Source organism: Taeniopygia guttata, chromosome 1 (assembly GCF_048771995.1).
Source record: "Taeniopygia guttata chromosome 1, bTaeGut7.mat, whole genome shotgun sequence".
In the NCBI taxonomy this organism is placed as follows: domain Eukaryota; kingdom Metazoa; phylum Chordata; class Aves; order Passeriformes; family Estrildidae; genus Taeniopygia; species Taeniopygia guttata.
Window position 1 is genome coordinate 32,518,185 of NC_133024.1, and position 25,457 is coordinate 32,543,641.

At 37.7% G+C, this 25,457-nt stretch overlaps 1 protein-coding gene across 38 annotated transcripts in view; it reads right to left on the reverse strand.

The window, feature by feature from the left end:
* The window catches only part of TENM4 (teneurin transmembrane protein 4), a 1,535,912-nt gene that overhangs the window by 1,132,175 nt on the left and 378,280 nt on the right, over positions 1-25,457 (reverse strand). For 2 of the 38 annotated variants that reach the window (XM_072936981.1, XM_072936982.1), the window contains exon 1: positions 1-24,106. This exon is cut by the window's left edge and continues 13,412 nt beyond it. The exons of 35 other annotated variants lie outside the window; for them this stretch is intronic. The gene's annotated coding sequence lies outside the window, so the exon portion shown is untranslated. Of the gene's footprint in view, positions 24,108-25,457 lie in introns of those variants that run through there. One more of the 38 variants, XM_072937032.1, reaches the window with a different exon arrangement.

The window sequence follows — 25,457 nt, forward strand, 5'->3', positions numbered from 1 at the left end:
CCTTTATCAGCAATGGTATGGCCAGCAGGACCAGGGCAGGGATTTTCCCCTGTACTGGGCACCGGTGCGGCCACGCTTCAAATCCTGTGTCCAGTTCTGGGACCCTCTTGAGTGGGCTGGAGTCTGTCCAGAGAAGGGCCATGGAGCTGGTGAAGGGTCTGGAGCACAAATGTCATGAGGAGCAGCAGAGGCTCTGAGCTGTGTCAGGGGAGTTTAGACTAGAAATCAGGAAAACTTCACTGAAAGCGCTGTAAAGTACTGGAACAGGCTGCCAAGGCAGTGATGGAACCACATCCCTGGAGGTACTTGAAAGACATTTTTATGTTTAAGACATGGTTTAATAGCAGGCTTGGCAATGCTGGGTTAACAGTTGGACTCAATGATCCTAAAGGGCTTTATAAACCTAAAAGATTTTGGGATTATATAATAATAATTTAAAGATTATATCAGCATTTTCTTTTTATACTTTATAGGTCAGTAAATATCCCTTTAAATATAAAAATAAACAACATCTTGGTGCTGTCTTAGGAGCAGAAAGTGAACAGATTTCAATCTTATTAAAGGAGATTAAAATTATATTGAAGACACAAAGGAAGTTAAACTGTTATCATTATTATTGCAGGTTAGAATATAATTATTGCTTAGAATATGTATAAAAAGGAAAGCCAGAGGTAGGAAGCTCAAAATGAGTATATGTAAATAACCAGATAAGTCTCTTGTTTGGAGCATTCTCATTTCTGTATTCTGGTGTAAGCTGCTTCCATTTCATTTTGTAAATCTTTTCCCTAACACAGAAAGCCAGGCTGGGATTTATCTTGTCTAATTTTAAGCATCAGCATTACAGACACCTACATATGGGACAATCACATGCTGAGGGTGACTGACTTGATATAGTAATTCACACAAACTGCTTTTTTTTACTTTAAAGGGAATTTATAGTGATTAGTATGGATAGTAGATGCCTAAATTTCATCACATGAATCTCACCCTAAGTAGTGGCAAAGACAGTCACCACAGTACATACATAATACCCAATTTATGAAACATATCAAAAGCACTGAAATTAAAAGTTATAGGTGCTTCTATATTGAAAATAGGTCTATATGGCTTAACCAGTGCACGCTGTGCCACAGTGTTAAACTAAATAAAGTTATGAGCTTGTGCTTTTATTTTGGTGTTTTCATGGCATACAGAAAAAAAACATCAGGAGAAACTCATAAAGACGAAGGACATGTAAGCCCTGATGGAACAGCCAGCATTCAGGGGGAAGTGTCAGCCATGTAGGAACCCATAAAAGTTTAAAACACCCAGAAATAGTGCTTCAGTACCCAACATGTAGTGTTTGATCAGCAGAGTCAGTCTAGTAATGAGGAGTATAAAGATTCAAGCTTGTTATAAGCCAATAACAGTCCAGAATTATTCTCTCTACAAACATTTTTTTCTCTTGGGTTCTGATTTCTTAAGCACCATCCTATTCTGAATTTGATTAATTTATCTTTTCCCTGTCATTAGGAGCACAGCAATGATGCAGAGTACATTTACAAAGAAGTTTGCTCTTCTCCTTGTTCTTTGGGAAGGATTGACAGCATTACAAAGATAAAGCAATTAATGAGGGAAAAAGAAAACTGTGTTTTCTTTATCTAACCAACACTTACAAAATTATATCGTATAAAACTAAGATAAGTGAAAAAATTGAAAGGAAAGGCGAGGAAAAGGAAAAGTGAGGAAAATTGAAAATCCCCACCTTATTGTTAGGGAAAAAAAGAAATCAAGTAAGAAAACAGGTCAGTGTAGGCAAGGAGGAAATTCCCTCAAGCATTGTAATTCAATATTTTCAGTTTAATATTTTAGTAGGGTGTTTTTTTTATTTTTATTCTAGCATGTAAAGTTCTACAAAATGTTCTACAAAACATGTAAAGTTCTGCAACAATTAAAATAAAATGGTTAAGAAAGTATGGAAAATCTGAAGATGTGCTTTCTCAGCTGCATAGTATCTTCTAAATGAATTAAATTTATTTCAGATTCTTGGTATGCTTACTATGGAAATTCTCAATAATGGCAATTGCTTTCATTACCTCACATATGTTCAAGGCTTTATAGTTATCAGGATGATACATTAGGCTGGTTTCAGAGTTTGCAGACTTTTTGTCCCTGGACATTTGGAGATACCAAGACAACAAGCATTATTGAAATCAAAAAGCATGAAAATGAGGAGTCTAATAGGTCGTATGTCCTCAAAATTCCCAGAGTTGCCAGGCACATGACAACATTTTGGCAAAGACATCAAAAAAAACCCTCTGAAAATATAGACACTGGAAGGCCTGGGTACCTGGGCCAAAGTCTTGAGAAACTAAAAACAAACCACCTCATTATTCTGACAGGAAGGTGAACAACCTTGCAGCAGAACTCAACCTGTAATTCAGTCAAGGTTTTGTCAAGCTCAAAATATTAAGAGGAAACTTTTAAAACTAATGAAATTGATGGGTTTTGATAGAAGATGGGTTTTGATTTGTTAAGAAAAATTCTGATCTTAAAGACTGGGAGTTTTATAATATGTTTTTTAATTATGTAAGCATCAAGTATCATTATGGAATTATTAATTTCTTATTAAATATTGGGGAAAAAATCAGTTACAGTGCATAGCCAGTATTCATAAAAGCAGGAAAAATTCATACCATACAGGTTAATCTTAGGCTGACTGACAATTTCTTTCCCTCTGATAGGCAGAAGAAAATCTCCCGGTAGTTTTCAGAGCTTTGGGATGGAAGAACCAATTCATTTGGTGATGGAAATCATCCCTCAAAGTCCTTACACTAAGAAATTCAGGAGTCAACCCCCACTGGTACCTCACCCTAGGATGTAATATTAGAGCTGCTTTTATCTCTGAACCATACCAGAAGATCTGTAGCTTCTCAACATCTATGGAAGATACCTGCTGATAAGCCCCTGCAGCAGCCTTTGTGGCACCAGAGCTGCCCAGGCCTGTGTAATCTGTTCCTTGAGCAGGGCTCAATCAGTTCTTCTGCAAGAGGGCGGCTTCAGAAACCCACACCTAACACAGCACTTCTGTTTTGTCGGGCCCCTAGTTTAATTCTGAAAATAATAAATCAGCTAAAGAGGTATAAATGAAGGCAGATTGACCTTTGAAACTGCTACTAGGGGCTGCTGATTACCATATAAAAGTCAATGAAACTTCACCAGCATCTCCATCACGCACGCACACACAGAGTTTTTAATAAAAATATATTGAATATGCACATGTTTTTATTTGCCTACACCATCACAATAATTTTCTACATTTTCTAATTTTGAAGGTATTTTTTAAAATATAGTTTTCTTATTTCTGTCGTTTCTATTTATTGGTGGAGGGGGATTGAGAGAGAACATAGTTTCTTTTCCTTGGAGCATAAATACCCCCTTGGTAATCATGTGGATGATATATTTTGCACCAGTATTACAATATACCTGCATCCCTTTTTTTTTTTTTCTGTTCCTGTGAGGTCTGCAAAATATCAGTATTTCTGTTTTACCCTTCTTAGTGACATCTGTGTCAAATTACTTCCTCTAGTTTAAAAGGAATGAAACTGAAGGGCTATTAGCCCTTGTTGTAAATTGCTGCTGACTTTCCTTTTCAATCAGCCTTTTCTCTTAAAGAGCTGCTGATTAAGCCTGAATGAAGACTTTGACAGCCATTCTATTTAAAAACAATTCTATTTATATACCATATGATTATATTTATGGATTCATGTGACAAAACCTGGTTTCTTATGATTAGTGAATCTTGTATGAGGGCAGGACTTTGATACTGCTATATTTTCCTTTCAGAAAAATGTCACCTACAAAACAAAACTCTGTCCCTCTCTCAAAACATAATTATTTCAATTGCCACTCTCAAAGAGAATGAAACATGGACAGAGGGCCCCATATTGATAACTACCAGTGGGGATGCAAGTAGAAAAAGAGTGGCAGTAGGCAAAAATAAGGGATAAAATAAAGTGTTTTGAGATCTTGCAATTAGCCTGTAGCCCAAATCTGCCTAGTAATATGAAAGAAGGCAAGATAGTAGAGGTTGTTAGGTGTTTCTCAGTTTCTTTTTGAAACTGTAATTTGATATTTTACTTTGCATGGGATTTGATCCACAATATTTTTATGGCACCTCTGAGGACCATCATACTAGATTTTAACCTCTGGCTCAAACATTAAACTCTTATCCCTTTGTTTGGCAGCAATAGTCCCTTCAACAACACATAGAGGAAGTTAAAGACCAAAAAATTTGGATTTCCAACAATGAGCTCATTACTAAATCAGATAACTGGAAAGGTTTAAGTATTAGACTGCCACTCACAAGCGCATAACTATTTCAGCTTAAAGTCAATTTAAGTACAATGAGTTCCTTCCATTCACTTTACAATAGTGACAAAGGAGCAATCATGATGTGGAGTTCAAGGCATTTACCAAAGAGCTTAGAAATATGGTTCATGTGCATTTTGGGCCTGCAGAAATAAAAAATTATCTATTTTTACCATACCAGGACAATATCCTAATCACTATTAATGGTCACCTGATCATCCTGACTCTGATATAAACCCAGTAAAATTAATTTAAAACCAGAGCCTAAACTATAAAAATCACGAGCAGACTTAAGTTGAGCTAGACAACTGAAGGAAAGGCTGTGATTGTTGTGTGCCTGGACTTTATTACAGTGTTTGGGTTAAAGATGAAATTCAATCCTCTTAAGTAATTTTTCCAACATAAATGGATCTTTCTACAATTCATAATTTACAGTAAAGGTTATGCTAAATGTGTGGTGCTGTCTTTGGGTGTAGGCCTGAGTTCATAATCATTATTATAGAGCTGATTTTCTATTAAGCTATTTCTAAGATGAAAAATTGATTTTGGTGCTCTCTGTGCTCCATCTAGATTAATAGGATTTCATAGGATTCTATAACTTATTTATTTTCACAGGAAAATATTTTCTCACATGGACTATAACAATCATAAATAGCACGAGGATAACATATGGGCAACCGAATCCCTTAAGATTCAAACACTCATCTAAGGAAAATATGGAAGGCTGGTCCTTAGATAAGGTGGTTCCTAGTATTTGTCAAGTTATGTATATCACTATGTAGGGTAAATATTTACCAAAATTATGCAGAAATAGATATAAATTTATAGCATGCATACATTTTTTCTGGGGATATGCTTTTCTGTCCTATAGTAAAGAGTCTTTAATATATTAAAAAAAAAATAATCCCAAAAGCAAAAATATTCAAAATGCAAATTTTGAAGCTAAAAAAATATTCAAATTGTTAATAAATCTGAGCAATGTAGAACTGATTATAATTAAAGAGGAAAATAAATTAGTCAGAGGTGGTGCCTTTTTGGTCCCTTGAGTCTTGAGACTGATTTTAGATCAAGTTTGATACATTTCTCAAGGATATGTCTATCAAGAACTTCCAGATTAAAATCTATGAAGTAGGTGAACAGACTGTTCTGACTGAATTCCTTATAATTTCAGCCAGAATTTCAACCTTTCTGAACTCAGTGGAAGAAGATTGTTTAATTGTTTAACTTCAGCCAGCCTAAAGTCTGTATATTATGAAGACTCCTCTGCCTGCATAGATTAGAAGATATTAATTACAGCATACTTTGGCAAAGACAGGAGAGAAGGAAATATGCATGCAAGGCAGTAGAAGTCATCAAAATTCATAAAATGAAACCACCAACTATTAAGTGTTTTTCACTACAATTTAGTGATGTTAAAATAGTTTGAGCTTCACACAAAGCCAAAATCTGAGAACATAAATTAGTAAGAAATGATATTCATAGTTTCATGTAATGGTACAGAAAGGTCCTCTTCCTATGTGGTACTATAAGAAAACCTGCATAATTTTTGAGGAAAAATGGATTAATTTAGTGATATAAAATAGATTGCAATTTAATTGTACAGCTGAAAGACTCAAAAATCCTTTGGTTTAAATACTATTATTAAATAGTATTTAAATGTATCAAGAGTATTTTAAGATTATGTTTCTGAGGGTAACATATAAAATAAGGTTTTTGTTGTGATATTTCTTAGCTTTTTGAAGGTCAGATGTATTTGTTATGAAAATAGAACTTTCTACAGCAGTGAAAGTTGGTAGTTTCTACGTGGTCATGGGAATATTAATAAGATGTAAAATTTGCTTGGATTGAGTCTTTTTCAACTGAGCTTTGACTTTAACACGTGAAGGACTTATCATGCTTAAAATCATAATGATGAGATCATAGACAGAAGAACACAGGGAGATATAAACAATAAAATAAATATTGTCATAACCAGTTGGAATTCAGCATTTCACTCTTAGAAAAAGTTCTAGCCAAACCTACATTTTATTAACATATATGGGAAATTAACAATATCATGGGAATGATTCTCTCTGATTTTGTTAACCATGAAAAATTAAAACAAAAAATGTATACAATGAAAATTTTAAAACAGAATGGATAGCATATTGCAAAAAAAGTCTTTTGTACAGTAGTAAAATATTTTGTTGGGTTTTTTTTTTTGATGTTGTTGGAACAGCAGAAAAAAATATTAAAAGAATTTGTAACTCTTTTTTATATATTGCCTACTAGAAAATTTCAGGGAGTCATAAACCCAAAGATTATTTGAATGCTTTTCATGATTTACATTTTTCTCAATAAATTAGGAAATTTTAATTTTTATAATATCTTATATGCACATTTTTTTTCTTCATATTTGTTACTCAAAGTTCTGTAAGCTTGTACAAAATCACCCTCAATTCAGCCACTGTCTGCATTGAGAAAAAGTAGTTATTCTTACTTCAACTTTTCTTACGATGATTATAAATTGGACTAGAAAAAAATATAGATGAAGCCACATGAAGGTGTGGAAACCTGGGTATGACAAAATCTGCCTAAGCTCCTTTTCCTGCGACTCTTGTGAGAATGGCCAAACTTCTTCTCATCAAAATACTCACACAGATAAATCACAATATATTTTCCCAGTTCTAGTGAGCAAGAGGATTGGGTATCTCCAGGTGAGGGGAACTGTCCAGCAACGGTCAGTCTTGACTGCCCTGGATGTGTCAGCTCTCCAGCACACATTATTTTGGGTTATTTGCAAGCCCCCAGTGCTACCATAGCCTTTCTAGAGCCAACAGTGACCAGCACAATCAAGGGAGGTGCACTTGAAATGTTGCATCAGATGTGGCTGAGCAGCCCCCAGTCCATCACTTCAATCTTAAGGATAGAGCACTGCTAAAGTGGTCGGGTGGTGATTATGTTCTTGTTTGTGTAATTTTTTGCTGTTTCTTAGAGCCATTTTGCCTCTTGTACGTGGCCTGGCCAGTGAGCCAGATGGTCATAATATCTGATAAATGTTTTGAATGAATGGAGTGGATACTGCTGTGCATTGACAACTGAGCATCTGATGTCAGAAGTAATCTGTTTATGCAGAATTACTAAAAGAGGAGGAAGTATAATTGAAGGACACAGAGAAACAGAGAGGGGATTTCTACAAGAATGATAATGAGAATGATTAGGGGATGAAATAAAACCCTCCTCCATGAATAGAGATTGCAAAGAATAGTGTGATTTCCTCGAGAAATTAAACAAGCAAGAGGGGACATAATAAAGTGTTAAAAAACAAATGCTGTGTGGCAGGAGGAATAGGGACTAATATTCCTCCTGGCATAAAAGAGGCCTTCAATCAAACAAGAAGGGACAATTGCTGATTATTTCTAGACAATGAATAATTAGGCTGTGCAATACACAGCTGCATGATACAAAGGGAAGACTGGACAGTAATATGACTAGCAACACTACTGACTTAATGATTCAAGTTTTGGGTAGGGACATAAAACCCCATAATTTAAACCAGTATCATTCAGCTATTAATAGCAAGCCTTTGGGAATTAAGCAGGCTCTTTTATCTTTTCTTGTACTTTTTTTTTTTAAATTTTGTATCTACTTTTCTGCAGCTACAGTTGAAGAAATGTAGAAGATGAGATGAACCATGGGTTTCATACCTTATGACTTGCACTAAACTCTCATGAAAAGCTACAGCATATTTCACCACAGTAGGTGATCGACTTTTAATTTTGGGTACTGTACATTGCAAATATATTGCCCTATGAACAAGATGTAAAATGATCTTATTCTGGTAGAATTATGCAGAACCTAATAATCTCCTATTAAGTCTCACTCTCAAACTTTGAACTGCTCATGTAGCATAGAGATATGAATATCTTCAGAAGTAGCACTTTCTGTCATAAATTTTATAACTAATGGGGAGTGCAGGTGTTAGAGCTACAGAAACCAAGCCTTAAAAATTTCCACAGCCATCTTCTTTCAGCTTAATGGGCTGACACCTGTACAGCGCTCAGCTGGCTGGTAATAAATCTGTCCTGATCTGACCTCCAGGCCATGCAGTTCTGATTTGCTGCGTGGTGTTGTTCAGGAAAAGACAACTTCTGTTTTGCACTTACACCTGAAATGTGTTGAGCAGAGCTAACATGGGTGAGCTGAGCACCTTCTTAATAAACTCTCCTGATTTTCCTTGTTGTTGCTGATATTTCCATGGTCCAGCAGTTTCAGGAACTGTGCTTCACATACAAATTCATTTCAAAGTGTAGCTTTTCCCAAATAATTATTTTTCTGTAACTCTTCTTGTTCAAAAGAAATTTATGAGTCAGAAAGCATCCAGGAGATGCAGAGCTGAAGTTTTGCCCTTTTATGACTAAACATTACCATTCGCAATCCATACATTTGTTAGACAACTGTCATGAAACCACCGCTTGGCCAAAAGCAACAGTGAAATCTAGATCCCTGAGGATTAGTAGGACATTTGGATAGTGAAGCACTTAATAAGCTGGCCAGCCTCTACATCATGCTGACTTTAACTCTGTAGGAGTCCACTGAGCATCAGTTCTGTAGAGTTAATCAACTGGCAAGTCTTCACAGTACTCTTCTCCTTGAATAACCTGAAATTGTGTTTTTTGACCCTATTCCTGAAAATAGCCTTGCTATGGAATCACAGAGTTGAAGGCACCCACAAAGATCATCAAGTCCAGCGCCTGGCCCTGCACAGGACACCCCATGTGCCTGACAGAATTGTATAAATGCTTCTTGAACTCTGCCAGGCTTCCTACTGTGACCAGTTCCCTGCAGAGCCTTTTCCATTGTCCAGTGACTCTCTGGGTGAAGAACCTTTTCTAAGTATATAGCCTAAACTTCCTCTGACACAACTTCAGGCAATTCCCTTGTGTCCTGTCACTGGTCACCACAGAGAAGAGATCTGTGCCTGCCCCTCCTCTTCCCCTAATGAGTAAGTTGCAGACTGCAATGAGATCTCCCCTCTGTCTCCTTTTCTCCATGCTAAACAGACCAATGACCTCAGCCACTCCTCATATAGCTTCCCCTCCGGAGCCTTCACCCTCTTCAGGGCCCTCCTTTGGATACTCTCTAATACCTTTATATCTTTCTTATATTGTGGCATCTAAAAATGCCCCCAGCCCTCAAGGTGAGGCTGCCCCAGTGCAGAGCAGAGCGGGACAATCCCTTCCCTTGCCCAGCTGGCAATGCTGTGCCTGATGTCTCCCAGGACACAATTGCCCCTCCTGGCTGCCTGGACACTGCTGACTCACATTCAGCTTTCCATACACCAGGAGCCCCAGGCCCCTTTCCGTGGCACTGCTCTCCAGAATCTCATTCCCCAGGTTGTCTGTACATCCAGGTGTAGAATCTGGCAATTGTCTTTGTTAAACTTCATAGAAATGGTGATTGCCCATCCTTCTAATTTTTAAGGATAAGCTACAGGAATGACAGATGTGATGCCAGAGGGGAATGAGAATGCATTTTATTCCTGGCAAAGAGAACTTGCTGTGTGGAAGTTGTGGCTCCACTGAGGATGTATTGGTGTTGGCAAGGAGATCACAGGGGTGTGAGATGGAGGAGTTTCAGCAAATGATGATGATGGAAATTGTCTACCTGCTGTTATTGCAAACCATTTTTCCTAAATGCAGAGAGAATTAGCTCTCTACTTCAGCATGTGGCGGTGGATTCAGTGGAGAGACCATTATCACCACAAGGGATATAGCAGAGTGGCTGAAGCAGAGTTTATTTGGTTTTTACCACAGGTCATATTTTTAATCCTTTCTGGTCCGGAGAGAGCTCACTGGAAAGTCTCAGAAAACTCAAGCATGTTAACATCAATTTCATCCTCTCTACATCTGCTCATGTTAATAATTTACATACGTTGCCTAGGGAAGTTGTCGAATATTGGAGTATAAAGGTCAATAGAAGTATTCAAAAGTTGTCCAGTCATGGTCTTGGGTAACCAGCTTTGGGTGGCTCTACCTGTGGGCACAGGGACAGGATGGGTTGGAAAAAACAACCTTCAGAGTTCCCTTCTAATTTCAACCATTCTGTATTTTGATAAAGCAATGATAAGGCAGCTACTTATAACTGTTTACTTATAAATGGCAGTTGTGTGTAAAAATATCACCACTTAAAATCTATGTTATGATATCCCCAGAGTTTAATGCAATGTCAGAGTGTCAAGACCCCTCAGTCTGCAACAGTAAGGCCATACTAGTGAGGTAGGCCATTGCCTCTGACACACTGGTGACTATAACAGCAGAGCAGACCTGTGCCCTACAGCCTCTTCCACATCAGCTGATTGTGCGTCAGTTACCATCCAGTTGTACATACTCAAACATGAAGGCGACATTTTCCCTAGCATGAGGCAGGAAAAAACTTCTCAGTGGCTGGGAACGTGTTCTGTCCACTATTGACTTCTCTCCAGAAGATAAAGAAAGGGAAGCAGAAAGGCTACTAAATGGTGCAACCCTGAACAACTCACACCTAAGTGCAAGTAAATTTCATACCATGGAACAAAATTTACCCTGAGTCACGAGGGAGCAATGTCGCACCAAAATGGTATTTGCTCCAGCTTCAGATACTAGGAAGCTATCAGCTTGCAAAGTTACCTAGCATCTGGCACTGGAGACACTGCTTTTTTATAATGGCAACTTCAAAATTTTACTTTTTAACCAGTAATTAATCCTTCAAAACCAGAAAGTATGTACAGAAGATGCAATGCTTTCAACTGCTTAAATCAAACCCACATTTTCATTTACCTGTGTATATATAAAAAGATTCTGACATCTCCTAGAAACACATCCTGTCTGTGCAAAATCATTCTTTTAGAGTAAAAAATATTTCCAACAAAGTTCTCATTTAAATGCAATAATCTAGACCAAATTTTTTTTTAAAGAATGAAATGAAAAGATAATTTGACACAGACTTGTAATATCACTGCTGGGTTGTTTTGCAAAACTACAGAGAAATACAGCGCAATTTGGTGTTCAGGCCTGGGAATGGGGCAGCCTGAATCCTATCTTTCTATGTCTTTTGACCTATTGCCATCATAAATGAGATACTTGTCTTCCCTATGTCTGCCTGGAAATCTCCCAGCAAGGTCCATATATGTAAATGGTTCAATAAGTCATGAGATCTTCCTTCCATGGAAAAATTTGCTATTATGACAAGCAATTCAAATAGAAAATAACTATCTAACTAGCTTTAATGCAGCTTTTCTTTGGCATATGTATTATAAAAGCATTAATTTTGTATTGACAATTATTTCTTATCATGTTTATGCCATTAAAGACTGTTCAGAGCCTGAGCATGTCTCTGAATCCAGGACAAAAATTCTTTTTCAGGTATGTAAGAGTAATAGTGTAGGCTGTCTTAAAGCATACCTTCCTCAGAAAGATCAATAACACAAAGAAAGGCAGTAATGGTCCTTTTTCTCATGGAATGTCAAGATGTCAGTGAAGATGAGATTTCAAGGATCACAGAATCACAGAACAGCTGAATTTAGGTTGGAAGGGGCCTTAAAGATCATATAGCTCCAATCCCCTTACCATGGGGGGATTGGACACCTTCCACTAGATCAGGCTGGTCAAAGCTCACTTTTCCTTGAACTCTTCCAGGGGCAGGGGAATCCAGAGCTTCTCTGCACAACTTGTGCCAGTGTATCACTACCCTCAGGGTGAAGAATTTCTCCCTAATATCAAAACTAACCCTGCTGTCTGTTAGTTTGAAGCCATTCCCCCTTGTTCTATTTTTTCATGCACTTGAACTCTCATGTATCCCCTTTAGATACAGGAAGGTGCCCTAAAGTGTCCCCAAAGACTTCTCTTCTTCAAGCTTAATAATCTCAATTCTCCTAACATGGTGAAAAGATTTTCTCTGTCCCAAAGAAAAATGTACTCTGCCATAAACATAGAAGATTGGAGGAAAGCTGGCATTCTTTCCCCCAGCTTATTAAGGTAAGTGAAGATTCAAATTAAGTGGTGGTGAGGAAAAAGCAGCAAGCTTGTAATCTGTAGCAACCTCTCATCAGACCTACATATTGTAGAGACACCTTAATAATGCAAAGGCTTCTATCATGCCTGAAAAATATTCAACTTGTCTAACACGGTGAAACGTGTTGCAAAATTACGATTATCTGTGAACATATCAGGTCTGATCAGGCTCTATTCATCCCTAGTTCTGAATACAAGAACTCTTTTTCATAGAGCTCATTTTTTCCCAGAAATATACTCTTTTCCCAACAGCACATGACAAAACAGACACATCCACAAAAAGTATAAGCACATATATGAAATATTTGGGCTACAAAGTCCTTTTGTGGTAGGGAACTTGAGGCTGGAGAGCTGCAGGACTTGGATTGTGTGTTTCAGTCAAAACATAGGCATAAGGTCAGGACAGATTTTCTTATCAGAGCTGAAGTAGTAATATGACAGTGGTGAGAGACCATGGAAGTCCTTTGACTGTTAAAGGAGAAAGTCTCCTTGAACAAAAGGAAGGAGGCTGGATTTTGTCCTATGGGACCTAATAAACCATCACTAATAAACCTTTATCTGGCCTCACAGTGAGCTCTGTCAGAAACTAAGATAGAACTTATCAATCTTCCACTCACCCATAGCCCCTCCTAACCCCATTGTTAGGAGTGGAAAGCTAGCACACCTCCCCGTCTAGCCCACAAAACTCTCCATTGCAGCCCTGAGTTTTCTATTGCACCATTTACCTTTCTCTGTCATCCACTGTTCAGATGGTGAGATATCCTAAAAGGCACTGAGGCAGGAAACGCAGCCCAGCAGCATGCAACAAAGTCAAAAAGGGCACAAACAGTAGTGGAAGATGTGTTCTGCATAACCACACTTACCAAAAAACTTTATGGATTGAGCGTCTCTAAAAGGTAAGGGAAAGTTAAAGAGATATCTAGATAGATAGATAGATAGATAGATAGACAGACATCCTATTGCTTTTTATACCTTCAGTACCACCTTCCATCCCACCAAGCCTGCTTCTTTCTCCTCAGTGGAAGCCTGGTGATCATTTCCCTCTTCATTGAATCCAAAGGTGGCATAGCTATTAGCTGGCAACATTTGGGAACTGTGATGAGTACTATTCATGAAGTTGCTGAAAAAATTAGTCTTTGTTGTTCCAGTTCTGATTAAAATATCCCTCTATAATCTCACAGAGGTTTTGCAGGACACAGGCAGCATCCTCTACTCAGAGGGCATTTGTGACAGAGGTGACTAAGCACCTGGTGCAGTGAGCTTATCAAAGACAGGTTTCCACATGGCATCCAAAACAATGTGTATGCACTCCTTTGTTGATTGGGTATGATAGCATTACCCAGAAGCACAATAAAAAACCTTTCTGGCAATACAAACAGATACTCAAATGCTATAAAGGCTCTTTCCTGGCATGGAAATAAGCAGTAGCTTCAGGCTGGAGATAAGAGGAATCAGATATTGCATTTTTCCTACAAAATTTCTCCAGATATCTCTAAAGCTGCCTAAATGTTTCACCAAGGTGTGCTGGTTTTGTCTGAGGCAGAGTTAATTTTCTGCACATTGGACAGCATGGGGCCGTGTTTGCGCTGAACACAGGGCTGATGATGCAGAGATGCTTTCGTTATTGATGGGAAGGGCTTATACAGAGCCAAGGCCTTCTCTGCTTTTCACACTGGTGAGAGGACTGGGAGTGCATGGGAGATTGAGAGGAGACACAGCCAGGATAGATGGCCCCAAATGACCAAGGGGGTATTCCAGACCATATGGCATCACACTCAGTGTATAAAGTGGAGGGTAGAAGGAAGAAGAGGGTAATGTTTGGAATGGTGGTGCTTGTCTTCCAAGTAATTGTTTCATCTGAATGGGCCCTGCTCTCTTGGAGATGTCTGAACTCCTGCCCAACCATGGGAAGCAGTGAATCAGTTCCTTGTTTAGTTTCGGTTTTGGGTATGGCTTTTGCTTTCTCTATTAAACTGTTTTTATGCCAACCCTTACATTTTCCAGCTTTTACACTTGATTCTCTCCTGCTGGTGGGGGAATGAACGAGTATCTCCCTGTGTAGGGCTTGGCTGCTGCCTGGGGTTAAATCAGGATACACAACTACACTGGATTGCAGGGGAGACCATGCAAAGCAGTGCTCATAGACTTCAGGAATGGACACAGAGCAAGGGCTAGATGGCTGTGTATAAGAGGGAGCGGGGGTGTTAGCGATTAAAGGGGTAATGTTTGTATGATGGCTAAGGAGACTTCAACCATCCTGACCACAGCCAACTAGTCCCACAGCTCAAACTAGGTAATCATTGACCAGTGAGAGTCAGAGAAAGCAGCTTGGGAATAAGAGAAAATCTTGTTCTTTAGATCAAGTATCGTCTCCCAAAAATTTGCTCAGCTATTGCAAAGCATGGGGACAGCTTATAGCAGGAGACCTCAACTCTGCCTCTTTGCACCTTCCAGTTCTGCTCTGAGGACACTACAACTCCACTAATGTGAGTTCTCCTCCTACATTCATAAATTTCCTCTGACTGAGACAGAGCAGTGTTATTGAAAAAGGGCAAGAATATGAGTTGTAATTCTGGGAACATTGGTAACAGGTCATCAGGAGTTCCCTCTAAGCCCTATTCTGCAGACATACTAATTACTCCTCTCTGCTACACCTGCCTAGGTCCAATGACCCCACCAGGAGCTTGGCAAAGGGGGGAATTGGGCAACAGTGCCACTGTAGAGCTCATGAAGCAAGAAGAATAAGACAGGTAGGACACAGAACAAAAACAATTCTAGATGTCACCCAAGAGAAGAAATTTGGCTTGGTTCCAACTTCTAAAGGGGCTGACACCATGAAAAACAAAACAAAACAAGAAACAAAATCGTACCACCCAAAGTCCTGTCATCACTTCCTATAAAATGCATCATAGTACTTCTGAGGATGATCTACTGAAAGGTCTCTTGTTCTCAGAGAACATATTCAGGGACATAGTTATAGTCTGAGCAGCTTCAGGCTACATGTTTATAGGGGATATTTTGCCTGCACAGCAGGCTAGAGGTAATCTAAGTTAAAAGACTTCAAATGTCTGCAGCACATACAATTGTTGGCACCACATTCTTCAGTCTATTTGATCTACTTTTGTTGTGCTAATGAAAACAAAGCCTGGCAAATGGTCTAAGACCCTGGACATCAGTCAATGCATTTTGATTATCTCTCAGGCTTAGCTTTTAAAGGAACCAAATAATTCCCTCTGATGATAGAGTAAGGAGAAATGTTTCACATGGTGCTCTTTCGCTCTCACACTCCTAGGACATGTTCCATGGTTCTTTCTCCTCTCAACAGTCCCATTCACCTGCTGCAAATTCAAAGTATACAATATGTGCATTTGGCTTTTGCCAAGTCTGGCACTTCTAACAAATTATAAAAGAGGTCTTAACCTATTTGGAGTACATTTTGAGTTGAAAATGTATAAAAATATGCCCTCTGAATATACTTCCTAGGACCTGAACGAGATTCAGGGTGCTCTATTGTGTGACTACACAGCTCATGCTCCACAAGGAGCAGTGTGGGTAGAGTTTGCAGTTCTGCACCATCAATAGCTCAGTTGCAGATCCCTTTATCACTGCCAATGTTTTCTATCTTGTACTTATTGTCTGCCACTTCCTACTTAAATATTTGCAACAACATCAAACAAAGCCTGCACATCAACACAAAAAATATTCTAAATAGCTGACATTCAGAAATGGCTGCAGTGATCTTATCCTAAGAGGTCGATAATTTTCTTTCATTTCCAGTTTTGGGAGGAGAGAAGATTTTCATGTTAGGTGGTACAACTAACATTTCAGCAACTCTACAATCCAAGCTTACATGAATTTTAATTTAGTGATTATTATAAAAGATTCACATTGTCTAGGAAGGCCCTCCACAAAAGTCTGTACTGTCAATATATATTTTATATAAGGTATATATTATATATTTTTATCCCCGTATACTGCCCATGCTAAACTTAACTTATCAATATGATTCCTTCATTGAATCTATTCATGTTTAACCAGCTATGTGCAGGCAATCAAGACCAACCCAGTGAAATCAATAGTCTGGCAGGGAACCCTCTCCTAATAATTTTCCGGGAGCCTGTGCTTTTCATCCACATTAATGCTCACTCAAAGGGCAAGGGAAAAAACAGGCAAATGTCTTGAGAAAAAAAAAAAGTGTAATTTGAGTGCCAACATCTCTCCTAATAAGTATAGAGCAATTTAACACAGAAGCTGAGCACTGTAATGATTGTCCAATAAAACCAAATTGCTGTATAAAGTGCACAAGCAGTCATTTGAAGAGGCTCTGAGTGGATGGATACTGGCCAAGAGCAAGTCACAGGGGAAACAAAACACCCAATGATACTTCAGTGAAGTGTTTCATGGGGTTGGACTGTCAAGTTTGTGCTCTTTTGTACACTGAAAGATCTGCCATTTTGTTGAACTTGCTGCAGCTGCATGACCTGTTGGCAGGGGAAAGTGCTCTGCATGCCCAGTGTTGATTTCCTCAGCATCAGCTGACTACTTTGCCAATCAGTCAGATGCAATTTACAATCAGTTTAAGGTTGCTCATCATTTCCGATGACTGGCACACTGACTCTTTGACAAAAAACCAAATTATGGTCCATACCAATCAACAGCCTAAACTGCTTTCAACCCTTCTCCCTTTTTTAGGCAGTGGCACATTTTTCCCTTTCTGCCCTGTAGAAGTTGGCTACCCTTTGCCAGTGGAAATGGGCATGATGAAAGTTCATACAGAGTGGTAGCTTGAATTATTATATGTGCATACACTTAGCTCAGTATCTGCATTTAAGATAAGAGTGATAAATGGAACCTTCCTAGGAAAGTTCTATTGTTTCTCAGTGCAATTAACAGAAAAATAGCAAACTGCTCTGAGCAGCAGCTTGAGACAACAGTGGTGTATCCTGATTTCCATAGCTGGAAGCCCTGTTCTAGCAGCATTGAATAGAATATTTCCATTTTTCTAAGACTTCACAGAGGAGAGGCAGGATGGTCACTTTCTCAGCACTTTTAGCAAAACCACTCTTACGTACCAATAACACTTTGACTACAACTTGCTGCATTAAGCTTTGCCATTCCTTACACTAGCAAATGCCCCTGAAAACAGCATCCTGAAGAGTTTATGCTGGCTCCAAAGAGCTGACAAATTCACATTAGAAGTGGCCAGCAACTCTGGTTTAGGAATTAAAATTGTTTTATATCTCCACAGTTAAATGTTTTGGTACTATTTTCTGCTACATTCAAACTGTGGCTTGTTCACTGAGTTCACATCCTTTTAGAGAGGACTTTCATTAACACACAAATATCTCTGCTATTTATTTTAGTTTGTTATCCCCTTTTTTGTTGTTTTAGTGCTTTTGCTTTTGGTTTTTAATTGGTTTGGTTTGGTTTTTTTCCCTCATGGTTCTCCATTTTCCCTGCTTAGTAACTAATGATTTAGAACTAGATTCCTAGAACTAATGAGTTAGATTACCTTAACAGAGAGTCTCTTCTTTTAAAAGGTGTAAAGACTCTGTTAGATAAGGCAGAAGATTCAAATTACTTACTCGATTATACCTCTGATCTGTTTTCACAATTGCCTGGTAAACGCCTTGTACATTGAACCTGAGGGGTTAACTTGCAGACTATTCTAAACTCAGTCAGACTTGAGCCAAAAACTAACCTAGGGACATTAAAACAATTCAATGCACTGGTAAGTATTTGGAACATCTGCTTTATTTTCTGCAGGTGCTTCAACCTGGAGATCTGCCAGGTTGAAAACTCCTTCACCTTATGTAAGCAAGGACACACTCCTTCAATATACATATACATAAGGGTTGGAGGAATCAGAGCATCAGGACACTTCTAACTCTGAGGAAAGCTCCAGTGGCTCCAGCCTTCCTGAATAACAGAAATAACACAGCAGCTGTGGCTGTGGTCAATAAGGCATTTGCCTAACAGAATGTTAAGCTGCTTCCCTTTACAATAATTTTACAGCTGACTGATTCAGATGTTTTTGTATAAATGCCTTGTTTGACAAGTTCATTCTTGTCTCTGCATTTAAGATAATTTCTCTCACCACCATATGGACAGGTTTCATTTGTCAAATAACCCACCCCTACTGTTAGTGGAAACAGTAAGTTTTTTATTTTTTTAATATAGTAAAGAAATTCTATAACATCAACCTTGACACTATGAAATAAAAGACACTGAGAGGAGATATTTTCAAAGAGTTAAGACCGTATAAGTGTTACCCTTAAAAATAGCCAACGTAACTAAAAGAGGCTTGGTATTTAGAGAGGAACATGGAAAGCCAAGCCAGTTGAATTATTTTCCTTCATATTAATGCATGGTATGATCTTGGGCAAGTCTTACTATTTCTGTGTGTCAGTTTCATATAGGTAGCACAGAAATTCTTCTCCCACAAGTAATTATAAAAAGGCCACATATACTCAAAGGCACCTCAGAAGTGGACATGTAGTAAAATCTCTTTAGATATAACATAATCAAATGTGCCAATTTAAATAGAGGCATAGCCAACCTTCCCTCAGTTGTATTTTAGCAGATGCACATACCTGTGAAGAAAACACCTTTGCACTCACATGAATCCCACTGTTGCCCCATTTAAAATAACTGTTCAAAGGGGAAGTGAGAAACAGTATCTCTTAAATGTGAGTGCCAAGGGTCTTATTGTTCCAAAGACCTGTTTCTGCAATATTAAGAAAATATCACATAAAATATATTTTATCTCTATATTGAATACAGACAGCCTTTTGTCCTGCTCACTCTCAGAGAAGGGTAATTGTCATCAGGTGACACTTGTATATTAGAGCATATTAAAGAATTAAAGTGGTTTTTCATTTTACTTCTGTGTCTTAAATGCAATGACATAACCAAGATGTGGGCCCATGCTACATTTCCATAGCAATGAGTACTTCTGTTTCTGTTTCAGTAGGTATAGTACCAAAATCAACATTAAAATATACTTCTGGTCAAAATTTCTTCCAATATCACCACACAACTGCACAATGTTAAACCATCCATTACTCACATACAGATCATTGCAAAGTACTGTCTCCTATCCCCGCAATTTCCTATACTGGTGTTTTCACATGGAAGACTTTTTTTTTTTTTTTTTTTTTTCTGACCTTACAGCTTTGCTCCTTTACTCCATAGCCTTCTGAAGCAGAATAATTTCTGGTAAACCACCTACATTGTTTTCCAGATGGAAACAAGCCAATTATTTATTTCAATTGCAATTAATGTCACGGATAGGCAAAAAACTATATTGAAAGCTGTAATAATTCTACATCTCTCAAAATCTATATTCAAAAACTATTCGCACCTTATAGCTTTTTATACAACGTATTTTCCTTCAATCTATTCTTTGATTCCGTGTCTCCCTAAGCACCTGCTAAGCTCTCCTTGAAAGTTCTTCCAGGATCACCCCAATGCCAAAGCATCATTTTATGCCGAGTTATCCAACCTTCAGATCCTTGCAATCAAAATCTAAACCAGAAGGTATTCAGCTTTCACTTTACTCTCTCAAGCATGACCAAGTGAAATCATTGCAGGAAGCTGAGCATCCTTGTAGCAGCAGCAGTGTTCTCTGTCCTTACAATGTTACTGTCATGCCACTGCCATTTACCCTGGACTCCGGCATGCCCTGATGTAACCTGGGAATATGTCTAATATCCCGGGATATGTCTAGTATCCTGGGAATATGTCCCAGTTAGATCCAGCAAGACTAAAGAAATACTTCACCTGTTAAAAGTTTTCATTCCAATTAGTGAGCAGTGGCGCATCTTGAGTTGGTGAACTTGATTGCAATTTAGAAGCTGGTGCAGCAGTCTGTTATAAAAAATACTTTTCCAATGTTTATCCAAATGGACATTCTTCTCCACCAGATTATATACAAACACCCTGATTTAGCATATTGCTTAACACTCACCACAAAACTCTTATAATTTATAGTGCATTAGATAAGGTTTTTATCATTAGGATTAAATGGTCTGGCCATTTTTTCTATGAAGGCTGAGAATTTACTTAGATTGCAGAAATAAAAATAAGGATGAGACATCCATCCTTTTGAGTTCCAGAAAATACTAGATTCTCCCCCCATATACACTTGAATGGCCACTCTTTTTAGATATTTATTTGTTCAGAATTCAACCAACTATTGTTTAGCTGTTCTTTATAAACAAAATCCATTGCAGCTTACTCATTAGAGAAAAGGATCCCAAATTACTCTTCCGCTGGTACTCAATAAAATGTCAATAATTCCTGGCAAGGTGTTCTTTATTTATTGTAAAATAAAAAAAAAAATTATCTGAGAGAAAGAAATAGCTTCATCTATCTACTGAATTTTACCCAACAAAATTTTTAAAAAATTATTTGAGTACCACACAGGAAATTCTACAGATAATTTCAATAGTTTGAAGTTCTGGCTGAGGTTCGATTCCTTTTGATGCAGGAATGATGCCTGAATGTTTTTAAGCCAGTTTGATGAGAATAAAGTCTTCTAGGCATCAAAATAGATAAAGCTTGTAGTTGAAATTCCTCAATATTCACATTATTAAAGATTTTTTGATAAGTTGCAGATAATATTATGAAGTAATGACAGCCATGTGAGTATCCTAGAGAGGAACAATCCCCCTTAATGACAATCAGCATTGGGTATGTTCATTACACAGTAGATGTGTCCCTTAATGTCACAGATATTGGCTCAAGGACATAGCTTGCACTGCCTTTCCAATTCTTAACACAATGAGGCCTTCAATTTGATGAAGCCTCCAGTTGCTAGTGTAAAGCAAAATAATAAGCAGAAGAATGGAGATAAGGAGACCAGTAAAACTGGGGAAAAACAATCTTGGAAAGATGCATGAGGCCAGTAATCAATCAATGACTCTGATATTTCCCAGAAACTTCAAGAAATTTTGTCAGTTTTTTTCCCCCCAAAGAGTTCCAGTACACTGAAATCAACAATACCGTTTTCTTTTAAGAATTTTTTCAAAAGATGATGATTCACAAATGGAAAAAAAAACACTAATAAACAAAAATAAGAAATAGAATAATAAAATAATGGAGTGGCCTTTTCAGATAAATTAACAAAAAAAATTTAAATGTAGAGGTCAATTTGCTATGAACTAAAATTAGTCAGAAAGCAACATTAATTGGAATCAATACATGGTTGTGAAACTGTTTGAAAAACCTAAATAATTACAACACTTAATTCTGTTGTCTTAAAGGAGAGCAGAAAGGTCAGGTAATTAAATTGTCTTAATGTGAACAAGGAGTAAAAGCTGCAGCTTTTAAACATATTGAAGTAGTTCATAGAAAAGAATGCGTAAGTAAATTATTCAATACCAAGACAATTAAACTAAGAAAGGAGAACCCCACACAAATTGACAATTCTCGAAACACTTAATGTAAACCCCTAACAAAACAAATTGTCAGCAAAATGAAAATTGATAATTTATTTGCTTCAAATGATTTGCAGTTAGTCACATATTGTGAAAAACTGTATCGTAATTCACAAACGTAGTGTCAGTTACCAAAGGCACAAGAAATATTGAACCATCTAGGGAGAAATGCTGTTTACTCCCTAGTGAGCAAAAGGAGATACTTGCTTTTGAACTTTGCCAGTCAGTTTGGGATAAAGTAGGAACATTTGGGAATAAAGGAGACTGGGATTTTGTTTCTTCTCTGGCAGGCAGCAATAGCAGGCAGAAGAAATGTAATCAGCCTTCTTCTGATACTGTCATGTGCACACCGAACTACTGATCCCCAGATGGACCAGCATAGCCTTGGGAACAAGAGACTTAATTCAAAATAACAGCATGTCAGCATTAATTTTATTGTCCTATATTGGTAAAACCTCTCTTTAAAGGATTCCACCAGGAGATGATGCTACATTCAAAGCAGGCACAGAAACTCTTACAGAAACTGTGTAAAACTGACACACATCCCAGTTTTGTACCAGTTTCTCTCTCTGCCACAAGGTTGTCTTGGGGGCAGAGCATGCTTCAGCTTCTGTTACCTGACACCACTTAGGGAGAAGCATTGAGGAGAGAAGCACTGGCTTTGAGAGCTGTGTTTCTCTGAAGGCAGGTGGCTTAGAGTCAGCCCAGAACCTCCTTGGGGTTTTGGAGCTTTGCTTAGAAGTGACATTGAACACCCAATAAGAACATGGAATAAATCAAGCCAATGCCCCTCTGCAGTAAAATAGAGAAATAAATGCTAGCTAAAAAAGACACATTTGTTTCATAAATTATGATTTTTTTTTCAAAAATTATGGGTTTTCTTTTAATGGGAAAAAGACAATTTAACTGGAGATTGTGGCATTTAGTACATATATGCTGTGGAAAAACACTGCACAAGTTACTGTTTGTAAAGCACTTGTGTATACAAGGAAGATGTGAATGCCTAGGCTACATTTCAAGACCATGGGTGGTCTGCCCTGATGTCTTAAACTCAGTGAGTCCCACTGGAGGAGCTGTTGGAACAACTCAGGAGATCCAGACCCGTGAATCAAAAAGTATCTCATTTCAAAAATCCTTGTCATGAATTTCAACATTTAATTCCTCTGCTGTAAGACTGTGTAAACCAGTTTTTTACTCAAACTTTGATGCTTGATTAATACTCAGGTACTCTTACTTTAGAAGAGGGAGAATACAGCATCAAACAGTGGTAAAACCTTTGGAAATTTCCCCTTCAGGATCTCTTGATTTACCAGAATGTATCTTATTGAACTGTATGTCAAAATGAAAATTTCGTGGTTGGAATGTTGGAGTCAAAATACAAATCAATATCAGGAAATGTATTTTTTATTAAATAGCTATAGTTGCTTACATAATACAGGAAAGTATTAATTATAATATTGAAAATTAGGGTTTGCTTAGGCATTGGGGTGGGGTGGGGTGGTTTTTATTGTTGTTCAGATAAGAGTTTACTTACTCCTAATGAGGGTCAATACTTGAAGAATATATAAACAAAATATTAATTTAGAGACTTTCTTTCATTTTTAAAACAATTTTCTTTAAACAAAATTAACAGAACCCTTAATCTGTGGGGAGAGGAGTATTTTTGAATATTTCAGTCAAAGCATTAAAGAAGCCTTTACTTTCAAGCCATACTACAATAAATACTGGATTCCTTCATTCATTTGGAAAGTGGATTATGCCCTATAGTAAAAGAGAATCTTCCCTCCATACAAGTGCCACAAAAATTATTTCTATATGCTATTAAATACCTCCTGAAGAGAAGAATCAGAGGTTTAAAGAGAAATTATAAACAAAACAAAAAAGAAAACTCAACAAAACAACCAATTTGGTTAATAAAAAATGAATCCATTTCCCACAATAACTCAAGACAAGAAATTCAGAGTAGTGTTATGCAAAACAAAACCAGAAAAAGTGGCAGTGTCATTTTCTTCACAAAGAATGGGAAGCACTGGAATTCTCACTTATTGAAGTTTAATATTGGACAAGCAAGTTAACTGACCTTGCCACAAACCCCAGTTTTGTCTCATTTGTCTCTTCTCTTGCCCTTTTCACAGATGAGGGATGGAATCTCTCCTATTAAGACAGGCTGAGAAAGTTGGGGTTATTCAGCCCAGAAAAGAAAAGGCTCTGGGGAGACCTTAGAGCTCCTTTCTGTATGTAAACAGGGCTATAAATAGATGATGACAAACTTTTTAGCAAAAACCACAGTGACCAGAAAAGGGGCAATAGTTTTAAACTTTAGGCAGATAAGTTTAGAAGTTTAGACTGGACATAATAAAGATTTTTTTTTTTTTTTTTTTTTTTTTTTTTTTTTTTTTTAATGATAAGGTAGCCAAGACACTGGCACAGGTTGTCCATAGATGTAGCTGCCTCATCCCTGGGAGTGTTCAAAGGTGCTTTGAGCAACCTGATCTAATGAAAGTAATGAAAAATGAAATTGGGCCAGATGACATTTCATTGTCTTTTCCAACCAAATCATTCCATGATTCTGTGCTCCCTGTTATAGGTAGCTTGATATGAAATGATGTTGTCATTTGTCATAGTAACCAAACAAAGAGGCAAAGAAGTTCCCTGGAACTGAACTAACCTAATTAGGTCGAAGAAAATATTTAGGCTACTTCATGTACAATAGGGATTAGGGATTCTCATCCATAATCACACAACTCTAATGGTGGCTGTTAAGGAAGACAGTGTCCAGGCTGGCAAATTCTCCCTGTGTAATGTCTCATGCCACCTCTGGCAGAATAGTGACCTACATGCCCCTTCATGCAGACTATTGGTGCTTTTCATGTGTAATATGCTGAAGCTCTCACCCTAAAATGATAAGAATTTTTGGTCACAAGCTCTCTGTTAAGGTATTTATATAATCCACATCAACACCTTTAATTACTAGCCAAAGAAAATAGTGCATGTGGTCTCCAGCTAGCACAAAAACTCTGATAACTCTCTTGCATCTAATATTTCTTGCAACATCTTTTCTTCCCTGAAGAAACTATGAAGTTTAGCAGGAACTGACTGGCAGTTTCTAAAGTTGCTGGACAGAAGAGGAAAAATAAATGCAGGGCACTCTCATAAGACTTTTCCTCATGGAAAGAAGATAGTCTCCCATTACATCCCCCCTTGTCAAGAAGATACCCTGAAGTTCCAGCAGCAATCCAAATATCTGGAAGGAGATGAAACTCTCCACGTAGAAACAACAACAACAACAAAAAAAAAGGCAAGTATTAAAAAATCATAAAATGTCTTACTATGAAGGAATAACAGCTTGATTAACGATGTACCAAAACATTCTCAAAACCACAAATGAACTGTGTAAGTTAAGTAAATAAATACTGTAAACAGGTTTATACTTTATTATACCTTTCTGAATTCAAGTGAGGAATTCTTTTAGGTCTCTTTTCAGGCACACTTAAGTGCTTAGTAACAACTGTCTTTGTTTCTTTGTGTACACTGCTACATATCTTAGCAGTTTAGGTCTCTCAAAAGCAAGTCCTACATACTGATTCTGTGATTATTTCCTAATAACTGATTTTGCATCATAACATCACTGCTCATG